This window comes from Hippopotamus amphibius, chromosome 6 (genome assembly GCF_030028045.1).
Source record: "Hippopotamus amphibius kiboko isolate mHipAmp2 chromosome 6, mHipAmp2.hap2, whole genome shotgun sequence".
Lineage (NCBI taxonomy): Eukaryota > Metazoa > Chordata > Mammalia > Artiodactyla > Hippopotamidae > Hippopotamus > Hippopotamus amphibius.
Window position 1 is genome coordinate 138,949,935 of NC_080191.1, and position 15,708 is coordinate 138,965,642.

The 15,708-nt window shown below is 36.9% G+C and overlaps 1 protein-coding gene and 1 pseudogene across 1 annotated transcript in view; one reads left to right on the forward strand and one right to left on the reverse strand.

Annotated features, from left to right (window-relative positions):
* Positions 1 to 15,708, forward strand: part of PPM1L (protein phosphatase, Mg2+/Mn2+ dependent 1L) — a 295,093-nt gene that overhangs the window by 26,890 nt on the left and 252,495 nt on the right. The gene's annotated exons all lie outside the window — the stretch shown is intronic.
* On the reverse strand, positions 10,763 to 11,247 carry LOC130855753 (peptidyl-prolyl cis-trans isomerase A-like; annotated as a pseudogene).

A 15,708-nucleotide genomic window follows, 5' to 3' on the forward strand; every position in this document is an offset into this window, starting at 1 on the left:
TTTTTATTGAAATGTTCACTTGAATGTTTCTCTGTCATATTTCCTTTTTCGCTGTTGAATCCTGGTGTTATGCACTGTCACCTGGAGTTTCCCAAAGATTGTTTATAATTATGTAGGGACGTTTGACTCTAGAACTTTGTTCTTGGGAATCAGTTAATGGACCAAAGAAATACCGTACAGATAAAGAGATGGATCTAGCAGTAAGCTTTTTTAAGTACCGAGAAAGGAATTTGGAAGAGAATCGTATGCTTATTTTAGTCAGAAGTTTCTGGAAAGAATATATACTGTATGTGAACTCCTACTTAAAATAAACAAGTTGGATTCAGCTATTGCCTGAGCAACTACCTAATAATGGATTTAGCATCTTTGAACTTGCAGTGTTTTCATTCTGCTAGGGTAACTTGTAACAAATTAATTTTAGGATACTTAATGTATATATCTGTATCTTTACTGTAGTTTTAAAATAGTTTAATACTGTCTTCTCTGCCATACTATTTCATTCATTTGTAGTATCATTTGCTGGAGTTATGTGGCTGTTGATACTGATAATGGACTGGAAAAAGTTGTAAAAGGCCAAGCAGACTATCTTCTGTTATATGAATAGTTAATCAGGAATAAAGAGTATCTTGCAGAAACATCTGGAAGGTTAATGGATATTAGATAGCACCCACTATTGAAAGAGAAAATGGGGAAAAAAACCCAAAAACCAAAAACCAAAAAAACTAAAAAACCACCCACACCGTATAAATGAGGTCAGGTTACACATACTTTGTTTTCCCATTAAAACAGAGAAGAGTGTGAAGGCTCTGAAGCTTACCTTACGTGTTTCACGTTTCACAAGAAGTTGAACTTAATATTTATTAAATAGTACTTTAAAACACTCTTTTTGTTCCCCACCCCCTGACATACTCTCTCACCCAAAGGCAAATTTATTGCCTTGTGTAATCTCCCCGTCAAACATCAATTTATCTCAACAAATCCTTATTTGTGCTCCTACTGCATAGTAAGCACTGAATTTTGGATAGATCAGTTGTCAGTTGGCTTAGTTGAAAGGGAAGTACTTCTTTTATTTGTCGAGATAAACCTTACCGAAGGGATAAACCTTACCTATGTGAGGTTGAAGAAAAAATGTGCTGGTCTTTGACAGGCTAGAGTGGAAAGACAAATGTGTTGATTGCTTGGGAAAGAGGATGTTATCAGTAAACCACTCTGACCAGTATATCTGCCTCTGTGGTTGTTCTGAGGGTGACTGGAAACCCTCCAAGCCTTTGATATAACCAGGAAGTTATTTCTCATATTTGAAGACTAGTACTGGGGAGTATATTTTGTTTCATCCAGTTTTTTCTTTATCTCATCCAACAAGCATTTATAAAGTGTTTGCTTACTTTGTTAACCAATGTGTTATATATTCAAAACCAGTGGTTAAATCATTAGGATTATGTGTAAGGGTGTAAGGATCCACACTTTTAGAGGAAAGAATTTTAGAAGTTCACTTTCTGGAAGCTTCTGAATGTTCTATATAAGAAATAAGCTTTGGGGACTTCCCTCGTGGCACAGTGGTTAAGAATCCGCCTGCCAATGCAGGGGACACAGGTTCGATCCCTGCCTGATCTGGGAAGATCCCACATGCCACAGAGCAACTAAGCCCATGCGCCACAACTTCTGAGCCTGTGCTCTAGAACCTGCTGCCTACAAGAGCCTGTGCTCTGCAACCAGAGAAGCCACCACAGTGAGAAGCCCTTGCACTGCAACAAAGAGTAGCCCTCGCTTGCCACGACTAGAGAAAGCCTGCATACATCAACAAAGACCCAACGCAGCCAATAAATTAAAAAAAAAAAAAAAAAAAAAAGGAAAAAGAAATACGCTTTGTATAAGGAATAGTAAATGATTTATTTATTTAAAAAGGAAAAAATTATCTGCTGTACAGCAGAAGGTAACACAACATTGTAAATCAACTATACTCTAATAAAAATGAAAAAAAATTTTAAAAAAAGAAAAAAATTTATCTAAAAGAAATATTTCTGACCTGTAGTACCTTAAGTCTGAAAGTAAAAGTTATATTATTTTTTAACTTAAAAATACCCAAACTAAAACAAATGGTGCAAAAATGTGTTTAATAAAAAATTAAATTCCCTTTTCCTCCTGATCTCTAAACTCCCTCCCCAGAAGCAGCTATCATTACCAGTTTTTCTTCCATCTTTTGAGTAATATTTTAAGCATGTACAAACATATCCATGTGATTCCACTCCCCTTTTCATACAAATGGGAGCATATTGTGTAAACTCTTCCGATCCTTGTACTTTTTCAGATATACTGCATTTTTTTTTTTTTAAACTGGCTGCTCAGTATTCCATTGTATGGGTGAACTGTTATTCATTAGTTAATCATTCCTTGTTGGTGGACGTTTATGTTTTCCAGGTTTTTGCCTTAATAGACTGTGCTAAACTGAATTTTTGTTGTTGTTGTTTGTTTTCTTGTTAAGATATCTCTTTCCCATATGTGTATCTTTAGGATACATTCCTAGAAGTGAATTCTAGGTCAAAGAGTATATAGTTCTAATTTTAATAGATATTGTCAAAAGGAGCTCCCTGGGGGCTGACCAGTGTATACTTCCATTAGTGCCAGGTGAGAGTTCTTGAATCTCCACCTTCTTACCAGGACACTGTATTTTTTAACTTTTTGATATTTGCATCTCATTATAATTTTCAGTTTTTTCTTTTTTTTTAAGCTCTTTACTGGAAGAGCTTTATTGGAAGAGCTTTATTAGTCAGTTCTTTAACTATGACTAAGTTGAACATCTTTTGGATGAAAAGCTGTTTGTTAGTATTTATATTTTGTGAACTTCCGGTTCATGTCCTTTGTCCTTTTCCTACTGCATTATTAGTCTTCTGACCAAGTTATGAGTTCTCTCTATAGAAGAAAAATTGCCCTTTGTCATGTGTGCTGCCATCATATTTTTGCAGTTTGTGTTTTGTTTCTGTTTTGTTCGTGTTTTGACTCACGGCATTTTTTTCTTTACAGATTAAAACAAATTCTTATGCTGTCAAAATTAGCTGTTTTCTTTTATAGTTTTGGGATTTTTGTGTTTCACTTAGTGCATTTACGTTTAGAAGAGGTAAAGATTATACGTTGTTTTCTTTTTACCTTTGATCAATCGGATCAGTACGTTATGAGAAGTGATGTAGGTTGATGTAGATAGAAATTTAGCTTTATTTTTCCAGCCTAATAATCCATTTTTCCTCTGCCAGTTTGAAGTGCAATTTTATGGTATACAAAGTTTCTTATATACATTGGGTCTATTGCAGGACTTTTTTCTGTTTCATTGCTTTCAACGCACCCAGTACAAATTATTTTAATTACTATAGCTTTATAATGTTTTAAAACCTAGAATTTTCCTGGCTACTTCAGTTTGTTTCATTTTACTGTCTGATCTTCAGAATCAGCTTATCTGGCTGCAAACAACAATGACAAAAATCCTCTTGGTGTTCTTATGAAGATTGCATTACCTTTACAATGTAATTGAGATAAATTGATAATTTTACAATACACAGGAACAGGATATTTCTTTAATTTATTTGAGACTTCTATCATGGCTTTTTTAGAGTCTTCATATAAATCTTTTACATTTAAGAATAAGGTATTAAATTTATTCTTAGGAATTTTTTGTTTAGTTATTACTCTTAAAAATGAGATCTTTTATGGCATAATGTTTTCTAATTTTTTCCTGATATACAGAAGAGCCACTGTCCTGAATTCTCTTATGCTTTGTTATAGTTTTTCTAGTTGATTCTCATAGGTCTTCTTGTTATTTAATTATATTAGCTATAAATGCTGATAATTTTGCTTCTTCCTTTGCTGGTTATAGCTCTGTTTCCCCCCTGTTCTGATTGCATTGACTTAGATTCCTAGAATACTGTTAAATAACAGTGGTGACAATGTGCATCTGTGTTTTGTTCCTGAGTTTAGTAGGGTTGTTTCTAGAATTTCATCATTAGTCATGATGTAAGTCTTGGGCTGTTTCTGTATATACATACATACATATGTAATCATGTTAAGAAACTGAAATATACTTTTTTGTTTTATTAAGAATTTTTAAAATTAGGAATTTATGGTGAATTTTATCAAACGTGTTTTCAAATTTGTAAACGTTATCATTTTTTTCCCCTCCTTTGACCTGCTCATGGGGTAAATAAACTACACTGGTAGATCCCTGATGTTAACTATCTGTCTTACTAGTATGAACCTCACATGAGCATGCATGTATCATTCTTTTAAAGTATTGGTGGATTCTGTTGACTCATTTTTCATCAGGATTTCTGTACTGATATTTTAACCTGAATAACAGTATGAGTCATGTGCTATCCATAAGTGAGATGGCTCTATGGATTTTTTATCTTTTTTAAAAGGTATTTGTAACAGACCTATTCTGGCATTATACAAAGAATTTTAAATCTCTTTACCTTTTACTCTCAAACACTGAAATTATCCATTCCTTCAAAGATTTGGTAGAATTCATCTATATAATTCTGTGGGCCTGGTGCTTTGTGAGGTGGAGCTTTGATGTATTTCTTAGTTACAGGAACTGTTGTTAAGCTATTTTGATGAAGTCAAAATAGGTTAACAACAATTAGTTAATGACATGATGGGTGCATATTTGACATTGGTTTGTGTTTGAGAGTTCAGATGATCATTTTTAGCATTTAAAGTTTTACTCATATTCTCATTCTTCTGTAGCACCTTAGAAATTAGGTGTGCTTCTTTAACTATAATGTGGAAAATAATTTTTCAGGATAAAAATGTAGCACAGTTCTTTGCAAATATGTTGTATGTAAATATATAACAAGATGAAGTACGCTGGGGAAGGCAAACTGGCCTGGCAGAGAAGCAGTGAATCCAGGGAGCTGAATACCTTTGTTTTTTTTTGTGGGGGCTCTGCCTAGTGGAGAGGCTCCCATTTGGGAACACAGATTTTGGAAAGCAGAGGGACATGAGGGAGAGCCTGTGACGTGGTGGAAATGCTCTGAGGACAAGATATACTACTGTCATGAAATCTTGCTGGGCGTGACATTGAGAATGCCCTGTGCAGCTGGATCTTCTTTTTGGAGATGGGACAGAGTGACAGAGTCACGCTGCAGGGAAGTCCCTGAGGGATGGCAGACCCTGCTGGGGTGGGGAACCAGCTGTATCTGAGTCGTTTAAGGGTTGGCATTTAGAGTTACATAGAGAGCAACTTTTGTATTTTCTCATCCGTGATAGTCAAAGTGTGTCTGTTTGATTTGGGAAGGAAATGGTTAAGGATTAGGTTAGTCAGGGTTAAGCTGACCTGGTAGAGTTATTTTCAGGTTGTACAGTTTTCCTGGCGGATTCTAGGCTCTAGGAAGTTTTTTATGTCATCTTTCAGTTGAATTTGAACTGAGTGTTTTGGCCAGGAGAGAGATTTAGAAGGTCTTTGACTTGCAAACATCTCACCAGCTCATGGTATTTTCATTAACTGTGCCCAGCTGGATTCGTGCTACTCTGTCTTCTGGTCTCACTAGTTTTATCAGGCTTAAGGTCACAGTCACTGCAATCAGCATTCTACTAGACTCCTAGTTCTCATGAGACCATTTTTAAAAGAGAGTCATAAAGTGAAGAATTGGGCTGGGTTTATACATTAAAGAAAGAATGGGAGGAACACAGGCTTAGAGTCAGTCAGATGTGAAATCATGTCACTTTTGTCACTGAGCTGCTTATCAGATTTTTCCTACTCTTCATCTGTGAATAGTAAATAGGGATACTATTATGTACTTTGCAGGGTTTTGTGAATATTTAATGCGATAATGTATCTGGAGCATAATTAGCATTTAATAAATTTATTTATTTAATAAAGTTCCTCTTTCTCTTGATAGCTTTATTGCATGATTTTCTTTAAGTCTAGTTCCATTTCATTCATTTGTTCATTCTGAAAACATTCATTGTATCAGGCACTATTCTAGGGGCTGGGATTAGAAATAGATCAAGGCAGGCAAGGTCCCTGTTCTAATGAAACTTGCATTGTAGGTAGGGAGAAAGAGATAAAAAAACAAACTAGGAGGGCTTTCCTGGTGGCACGGTAGTTAAGAATCTGCCTGCCAATTCAGGGGGCACAGGTTTGAGCCCTGGTCTGGGAAGATCCTACATGCTGCGGAGCAACCAAGCCCGTGCGCCACAACTACTGAGCCTGCGCTCTAGAGCCCAAAAGCCACAGCTATTGAGCCTGTTTGCTGCAACTACTGGAGCCTGCACGCATAGAGACCGTGCTCTGCAACAAGAGAAGCCACTGCAATCCTGAAGCCCGTGCACGGCAACAAAGAGTAGCCGCTGCTCGCCGCAACTAGAGAAAGCCTGCGAGTAGCAATGAGGACCCAATGCAGCCAATAAAATAAAAAAAAAATAAATTTGTAAAAGAACAAACTAGAAAATCAGGTGGTGATTAGCAACATGATAAAAAATATAAACAAGGAGAAATAGAAATAGACTGTTGGAAGTGCTTCTTTAGATTGGATGGACAGGAAAGGCTTCTTGGATTAAGTGACATTTTACTGAGACCTGACTATCAAAAAGGAGCCAGCTATGTTAAGATCTGCAGGAAGAACATTCCAGGCAGAGGGACCAGATAGTGCAAAGGTGGCAGTGAACTTGTTATGCTCTAGGAAGAGAAGGATGGAGAGGTTCAGACAAGGGCCAGATTGTGAGGGACCTCACAGGCCAGCATCTGGAGCTCAGTGTGAGGGGAGTATGCAGTTTCTTCTAAGCCTGAGATTGATGGATACGTGTTAATTTTCATGGCTGAACTGTTGTGGTGATAGTCTAATCTCAGCATGCACCCGGATAATATGTATAATATTATCCTTTGGGGAGAATGAGAATGGAGCCTTATCTTAATATAGTGAAGCAAGTGGATTAAAAATCAAAGTGAGGCCTAATACACATAACTAATTTTTATGTTAGCTAATGAGAGGTGATTAAAGTAATATGCTCATATAATTAACTTTTAATTATTTTTTTTTAGTGCCATTTAGTTTATGGTAATTCTTGGGATACTGTGGCATGATAGAATAAGTATGACCACTTAGGTAACAAATTTGTACTGAACATCACTTATATTTGATGGTAGCTTAGAATTAAGGTAAAGGTATATTTTTAAAAGTAAGCTTTTAAGAATAGTTTTAGGTTTGCAGAGAAGTTGCAAAGATAGTACAGAGGGTTTTCATATACTCCTCATCCAGTTTCTGTTATGATTAACAGTCCTCCACAAGACTCTTCTCATTTCAGACAGCAGCTGCAAACTTTGGGGTTTCCAGCCCATCTATGTTTCTGACCAACTAATTATAAATTCAGCTCCTTAGGTCAATAATTCTCTAGAATGACTCAGAACTTAGGGGAGTGCTATACTTGTGATTACAGTTTTATTATAAAGGATGCAAATCAGGAGTACCCAATGAAGAGAAGCAGGTCTCTAGGGTGAGGTCTGGGAGTGTCCCACATGGGGAGCTTCCATGGCCCCAGGATGCGTCAGCCTCCAAGTACACTGATGTATGATTACCAGCCAGGAAGGCTCACTGTGGAATGTTCCTCCATCTGGGTTTGTCAGGTGTTTTTCTCATGATTAAACTGGGGTTATGGTTTTTTGGGGAAGAAGACCACAGAGATAAAGTGCCATTCGTATCCTATTGTTGACTAGAGGAAAAATGCACGGTGTAAAAGCTGTGAGTTAAATTTTATTCCGGGACCTTACTGAGGACTCTAGCCTGGGAGACAGCCTCACGGATAGCTCTGAGGAACCGCTCTGGAGAGGTGAGGAAGGAGCTAGGATGAAATTTTTTTTTTCTGGAAAAAAACATATGGTCAATATCAAAAGATTACCGCTAATCACAAAGAATAGACATCCCAAGTTAATGATCTTAGTGCTTTTTTATGTGTAGGAAGGTGCAAGAATCTGGGGTGATTAAAATTGGCTAATGGCTTGATCCTGGAATGGCAGGCAGCATTTCTTTTTTTATAGTGCCCCTGTTGGTCATGAATTCTACCAAAGTCTGGGAGATATTTCATGACCAATTTGTCCCACACCACAGGCAAGGATCTTGGTGACAGCCCATTCATGTGCTATGTCTCAATTAGGCCCTCTTAGTAACCTAAAATTCTCTGGATCGTCTGTCTTACTCATCTGTTTTGATTCAGGGGAATGTTTTCACTTGTTACATCTTCCCATATCTAGAGTTGCGCTATTACAATTAATTTTATATAGAGTTGTATATGTGATTGATTGCCTCAAGATGTTTAGCTATCATGAATTTTGTCAGAGGTCTGGTTACACATTGGGTAATACAAGAGAGAACAGTCCTATAAATAGATAGGATATAAGTAATATAGCCAGTAACATTAATAAGGTCATAGTACAGCAGAGAGAGACACAAAGCATAAGTAGCTTGGAAACAACAGAGAGAACAAATTAAACAATTATTGGTATAATTAGTTGCAGCCTGAATCTCAATAAGCCATCAAGTTGAGAGGGGAGCCAGCTGGAGAAGCCAGATTCTGGAGGGATCAGGTAGAGAGAAAAAGATAAATGTTTCATCTTCATTTACAAAGTTATACTTTATCAACTTGCTGTAGGTCATAGCATAAGAGAAAAGATTTTCTGAAAAACAAAGATCAAAAGCCAATAATACTACAGACAAAATTCATAAAATTATAAATTCTATTTATCAGTTCATTCAGTGCCAGGTAATTAATTCTTGTTGATCTGAATGAAGTGAGCAGGTTTTCTAATAAAGTTTTGTAATTTCTTACCCAGTTCAGTGGTATGATCTAAAAGTCATCAGAAACCTGTATTTGTCAAAAGTTTTTTTATAAATTTTCTTGAAGATCTTCATTTTGTAAAAGCAGCAGAGAAAACAACTCTCTATATATGACAAAAGACTTAAAATGGCATAAAGATCTGCTTACAATGCAATTGACAAATTTGGTTATTTCTATGATATACAACATTTTAAGATAATAACTAGAACTATGACTGATAACATTATACCAGAACCTATAGGACACACCAGATTTTTAGGAATTTCATATAATTTCTAGAATACCTATATTAATGACATTTACCCATACAATATAACCTAAGAAGGTTTAACACCACTTTTTTGACATTTCCCATGTAATTTAACATACCAAATAAATATAATTAGTTTAATATCTCTCTTTGGCATGTTTCAGGGGCCCTCTGAAGCATCCCAGAGAAAGCTCGAGGTCATCAAGAGAACTTCATTTAGAATTTGACTTTGGGGAATTTTGTCAGAGATATCAAAAAGTTTTAAAACACTTGGTCAAATAGGATCATAGGTCACTGTGAAACAATATTTATTTACTTAACCAAAGTGACAATAAAAGATTTTAAAGGCAAATACAGAAAGTTACAACAGATCACTTAAAAGGTAGAGTAACTTTCTAAAAGGTAGAGAAATTTTTTTTGTTAGTTATCAAAAGCAGATCAATATTCCAGGAAAACAGAAAACCAAATGCTACTTTTGTATCAGCTTGCTTTTAATATTAAAATTTATTTACTCAATTAAATTTTGTTCTAATCTTAGTGAGTCCTGACTGAGCAACACTCTTTTTTCTCAGAGTTCTTTTGCCACAGACCTTCTATAACTTCCTTTTTTACCTTCAGATTTTGCCCTTTGTTTTTGTTGCAGGAAGGGGGACCCCTTCCAGGGCCTGAGAGTGGGCTTTTGTCTAACGCTTGGAAATGAATTGTCCGAGGAGACACACATGCTGACAAAGCAAGAAATTTTATTGGGAAGGGGCACCCGGGTGGAGGGCAGGAGGTTAAGGGAACCCACAAGGACTGCTCTGCCATGTGGCTTGCAGTCTCAGGTTTTATGGTGATGGGGTGGGTTTCTCGGTTGTCTTGGGCCAGTCATTCTCACTTAGGGTCCTTTCTGGTGGCGTGTGCATGTCTCAGCCAAGATGGACTCTGGCGAGGAGAATTCTGGGAGGTGGGTAGGACATGTGGACTGGCGTTTCCTTTTGACTTTTCCTGTATTCTTCCGGTTAGTGGTGACTTGCTAGTTCCGTATCATAAAATAACTCATGCAAATTGTTATTGTCTGCCTGGCCAGGATGGTCGGTTACAATCTGTGTTTCCCCTAACACTTTTCCTTCCTTCCTTCCTTCCTTCCTTCCTTCCTTCCTTCCTTCCTTCCTTCCTTCCTTCATCTCCAGGACAAAATCACTTTCTTCTGTCTTAACAAAATGCATTTCCTTTCCTTGTGCGTTTTTGTTTCTTACAAAAATATTTTCCTTATTAATTTAGTAGTTTTAATTACATATATTAATTAGAATTCTTAACCTTTATAAACCTTAATTTCAAATGAAAACTAAGAAGTAAGCAATTATGAACTGTTTTTTACATTAGCATTTTGTAGATTGGTAAACTTATAAATACTATTTATGATTTCTAAAAACGTGTTTTCATTAGAAAAATTTTCAGTGTGACACTGAACATATTTATTCATTTATTTATTTTATCTAGTTTTTTTGTTTAGTTTCTATTTCATAATCATAAACTTAACTTTTCAATTCAGCTAAACTTCAAAGGGAATAAGGAAAATATGGAACCCAAAGAACTGCAGTGAGAGCACAAAGATTATAGGATATTTCGAGCAGATGGGGGTAAAGGGGTGCTCTCCTGAGCTACAGAAGGAATAATCTGGTGGTTAAGATAAAACACAAGTCAAATTTATTAGATTTGTCCACAGTCAGCAGTGGTGATCTTCTTTCTGGTCTTGCCATTCCTGGACCCAAAGTGCTCCATGGCTTCCATGATATTCATGCCCTCTTTCACCTTGCCAAAGACCACATGCTTGCCATCCAACCACTCAGTCTTGGCAGTGCAGACAAAAAACTGGTAACCATTTGTGTTGGGGCCAGCATTTGCCATGGACAAGATGTCAGGACCTGTATGCTTTAGGAGGAACTTCTCATCATCAAATTGCTCCCCACAGATGGACTTGCCACCAGTGCCATTATGACATGTGAAGTCACCACCCTGGCACATAAATTCCGAAATTATTCTGTGAAAGCAGGAACCTTTATAACCAAAGTCTTTCTCCCCAGCATGAAAGTTTTCTGCTGTCTTTGGAGCTTTGTCTGCAAACAGCTCGAAGGAGACACAGCCCAGGGGTCACCGTCGTCTGCGATGTTGAAGAACACGGTGGGGTTGACCATGGCTAGGCTGCACGGGAGGCTCCGGGGTGGCGCCGTCTGCAAGGCCCCAAGCATATTTATTAATGTTAAACTAAATATCTTTAGTTTCTTTGTAAAAGGAAACCTCTGTTCCATAATTAATATTTCAGTATCTTATTTTATTTGGAAATGATCTAGGTATTTAATAAACTTCCATCTTTAACTTAACTTAGCAAATTTCTAAAGTTTCAAGTTAGTAAAACTCTGGAGAAACTATTTTTAAGTGGGTATACCATAAAACATAATTATTTTTAAAGAGTTCACCTGAAAGCTCTTACCCCATTCATATTTACTTAATTCAGTTGTTCCAACAATTATGTTTCGATTACCCATGAAAATTTCATGAGACGCTCGACCAAGTCAGCATTCATCCCAAGCTACTTTTCTTGCTGATAAATTTGAGAACAGAGATAATATAACCTTATTTGACTTTTAGTAAACCTAGGTACAATAAAAGACATCTGTATTAATTAAACCAACAAATTTAAACTTTAATGTTGAATAGTTTCCAGGTCACAGGAACTCAGAATTTGTTTGGGTTAGTTTCTATTACATTTAGAAATATTTAATTTATAAGCACTTTTTTAAAACAGTTGTTGAATTATTCTTTATTTGGCAGATAGAAATTGAATTAAAATCTTAAAGGAATAAACAATTTGAATAGTTTAGAATGCATGATTAGGCAAGGACCAGCTGCACTTATTTTGCACTTATTTTGAATAGTGCAAATTGAATGGCATGTAGTAATTTCAGTACTTCCTTCAAGTATAAGCATTTACTTTTAAGTCAATTAAATAGAGCTCTTTTACAAATTAATTTTGAGCTAGAGACATTACTGATATATCTCTAATGGACACACAAACATATAAACAGATAATCAGAGATCGCATAGCTTCATTTTAAAACTTAGTCATGAATCAGGTATTTTAATACAAAACTTACTAGTTTTTACATAGCAGTTGGAATAAGTTAAATTTATTTGGTCAGATGACTAAGGCTTTTTACTGTTTGCGGAAGAGACTTTTAAGATTTGTATTTGTCTGTAATAAATCTTTAAGGAGGCTGTGAATTAGAGTTTGGGTGAGGGAGCCTTTGTAGCAATTTGAGTTTAAAAAGGCCTCTTCCCTACCTCCTTTTTTTTTTTTTTTTTTGGTTTCAGGTTCTACCTGATTGAGCTAAGTAAGCCTCAGTCTTAGGTCATTGTAGGCTGTGTTTACATTTCTAATTTGTAGATATTTGCAAGATAAAGACAAGTGCTTTTAATTCTCCAAAGAACTGGGTTATTGCCCACATGATATCAAAAGACTGATTTGTGTAACCACATTTTAAAAATTTGTTTCTTTTTATCAGTGAGAAGATTTCCAACCAAAGTGGAAATCAAGAGATTTTTATGTTCTAGAACTTTAGGGTTCAGTGTATCATGCCTTAAAATGTTTTTGCAAGGCATTCAACCAGGGCCCTCTTTCTGAGTATATAAGTCAAACTCAGGCCAACTTACCCTAGGGGTTAAAAAAAACAACCCTCCATTATTGCTCTTATTAGCCCCTGAATACTAGACCCCAGTTTTAACTTCTTATTGTGTGGGCTTAGGTAACCCTGTTGATTTCCTTTAGTATGTCTAATTAATATTGTCTGAAGGGCAGATTTATATGCTCTGTCTTATAATACCAGGCAGGGGAAGCATTCCCCAGTGAGATATAATGTCTGTCCCACAATATAATCAGGCAAAAGAGATGTAACCATCTTACATAAAGTCTATTCAAATACACTAATTTTAGTAAACTTTTATCTCAAGTCTGTCAACTCTTATACCTTTAACTTTAACCTCCATTAGGATCCCATCAGCAAGTCTTGGTCTTACAAAGAGCCCCAGAAACTTTCCTTTTATTCCCTGCCATTGTATCTGTTTGTATAAAAGGCTTTAGGGTACCCAGTGAGGGGTTGAGCCAAGGTACTCAAGCCCTTTGGTCCATATTTACCTTAATCGTGCCAATCAATTGCTGGTCAGGTATCTCAGTATCATTTTCTTTTAGCCTTAAATTTTTTTTTTAAATAGAGTAAAAAGAGTGGGCTTGTTTGGGGCCCTTTAATGTTAGGAGGACCAATGGCGGTTCCTTTGGCCCAGCCAACCTTCACTAATATTGTATTAAAACCTTTGTTTTAATGCCATCAACATCTGTTTTATTTATCCTATTTCTTAATAAGCATGTAAAGATTTTCATCTTGCTGGGAAAAGTCCCTTTAAAATTTTCACCTTGTTGGGAAGCAAGTCACTTGACTTTCCTCTCAACTTCTTCCTATTCCCTTGCTAACCTAATTAACGTTAATTAATCTAATATTTCAATTTTCCCTGGTGGCTTTCAACTGGGTATATCCTCCTCAGTGTCACTCAACTGAGGAGTCAGGTATCTTTTTATCCACCAACAAATAAAACTTAGGATCATCAGCTAATAATGGGAGATTGAAGACCCAAGAGAGATTCACCCAGTCGTTTGGACTCACTGAGGAGGCAGACGGGCACAGATGGTCCTTGCTGTTACCGAGGCTCCGGATCTTTGTAGAGTTCAGGTTAAGGAGAGATGTCTGCTCCAGGTCCCTTTGTGGTGACCAGAACTGTGGACTGAAAGAAAGATGCACAATGTGAAAGTCGTGAGTTACGTTTTATTCAGGGACCTAACTGAGGACTCTAGCTCAGGAGGTGGCCTCTCAGATAGCTCTGAGGAACTGTTCCAAAGGGGTAAGGAGGAGCCAGGATATGTATATATATATATATATATTTTTTTTTTTGCTGGAAAAAACGTGTAGTTGGACTCAAAAGATTACTGCTAATCACAAAGAACAGACATCTCCATTTAATGATTTTAGTGCTTTGTTATGTATGGGAAGATGCAAGAATCTGGGGACATTGACATGTTTCCTTAGATACGTATCTTAACTATCTAGGGGTTAGTATAGCCAAAGCACAGAATGTTTCCTGTTATTCTGCATTCTGTATTCCCCTCAGGGTGCACGGTTGGTGGGCAGCTGCCGTGGCTGCTGGTCTGATCCTTGTAGAACTGGGATGGCAGGCAGCATTTTTTCCTTTACATCCTCATATCAAGGGTACATAAGCAGTATGACTTATGACTGTTGATCCTGACCTTAATCATCAGGTGAGATAGTGTTTATCAGTTTTCTCCGCTGTGAAGTTACCCCCCCACACACATTGTACTCGTTGGGAAGCAGTTATTATGTGCAGCCCACAGGTAGGCGTGGGGAGTATGCGCTTACCACCTTGAGTATGGAGTAAGAGAAACGTGTTTTTGATAGAGAGAAAGAAAAGATTTGAAGTTGTGTCTTTAAGAATCTATTAATTTTTTCAAATGTTAGAAAAATGGAATCCTGAGAGCTGAATGGGACCTGTCTTAAGATAAGCAAACTTGGAGGGGCTGTAGAGTTGGAGGCTGATAGGTGATAGAGGTCACGGTTGGAGAGAGGGATTTTGATGATCCGGGTGCTGCATTTACAGGTTTGTGCCTCAGGGTGTTATATGTGGGGTGTGAGGTAACCTATGATAATCCTGCCAAATAAAAAGCTGTCATCCTCCTCCTCTCCGCACCCCCCCCCCCAGCTTTCTAATGGGTTTGTGATAGGAAATATGGTGAGAGCTGCTTCTTTCCATGTGTAACGTTGTGTGCATGTTATTTAATTTCAGCTGAGCAAAGTGGTATGCACGTTTATATTTGGGAGGAGGAAATTTTCCTCTACCTTTCTAGGTTCTTCTGGCCAATCTAAAAATTACATTGACATGAGATAGATGAATAGGAGAAAATTAAACAAAAGTTTCATAACACGTATAACATGGGAGAGACTCAGAAAAACTGAGTAACTCCCCAAAATGGCCAAAGCCCTCACCTTAAATACCATCCTCATCTAAAGATGAAAGAGGATGTTGAGGGTGGGGAGGGTCAGTTATGAGAGGTCACCAGGAAGAGCACAGGTAAACGTGGGTAAGGTTGTCATGCAGATTTAAGTTGTTGCTTTCTCCATTGGTAAATTTCTGGAGAATTGGGTCATCCTCTTCCTGGTACTTTGAAGAAGACACCCTTACAGATGGAAATTTGCCTTCCAAATGTAAATGTTTCTTAGAGAAGGGTAACTCCTACTTCATTTTCAGAGTTTTCCGCGTATCTGCTGTTTCTTAGAAAAGAACCAGCTTAAAATAATTAATACACCAAAGAGACACGTTTTGAGGAGGCAAATTCTGCTCTCCTACACTTGTTTCCATGAAATTTAATTCTTCCATGAAAAAATTCCATAGATGTTGAATTTTGGAGATTTTTGCTATTGTTGTTTTTATCTGGGAAGATTCAACTTTTGGCTTATGGGAGGATTGTCTTCATGTTTTATATATGTTCAGGTTCTGTGGTGTGGCATGTCAAATTATCTGTAGAACTGTTGCAG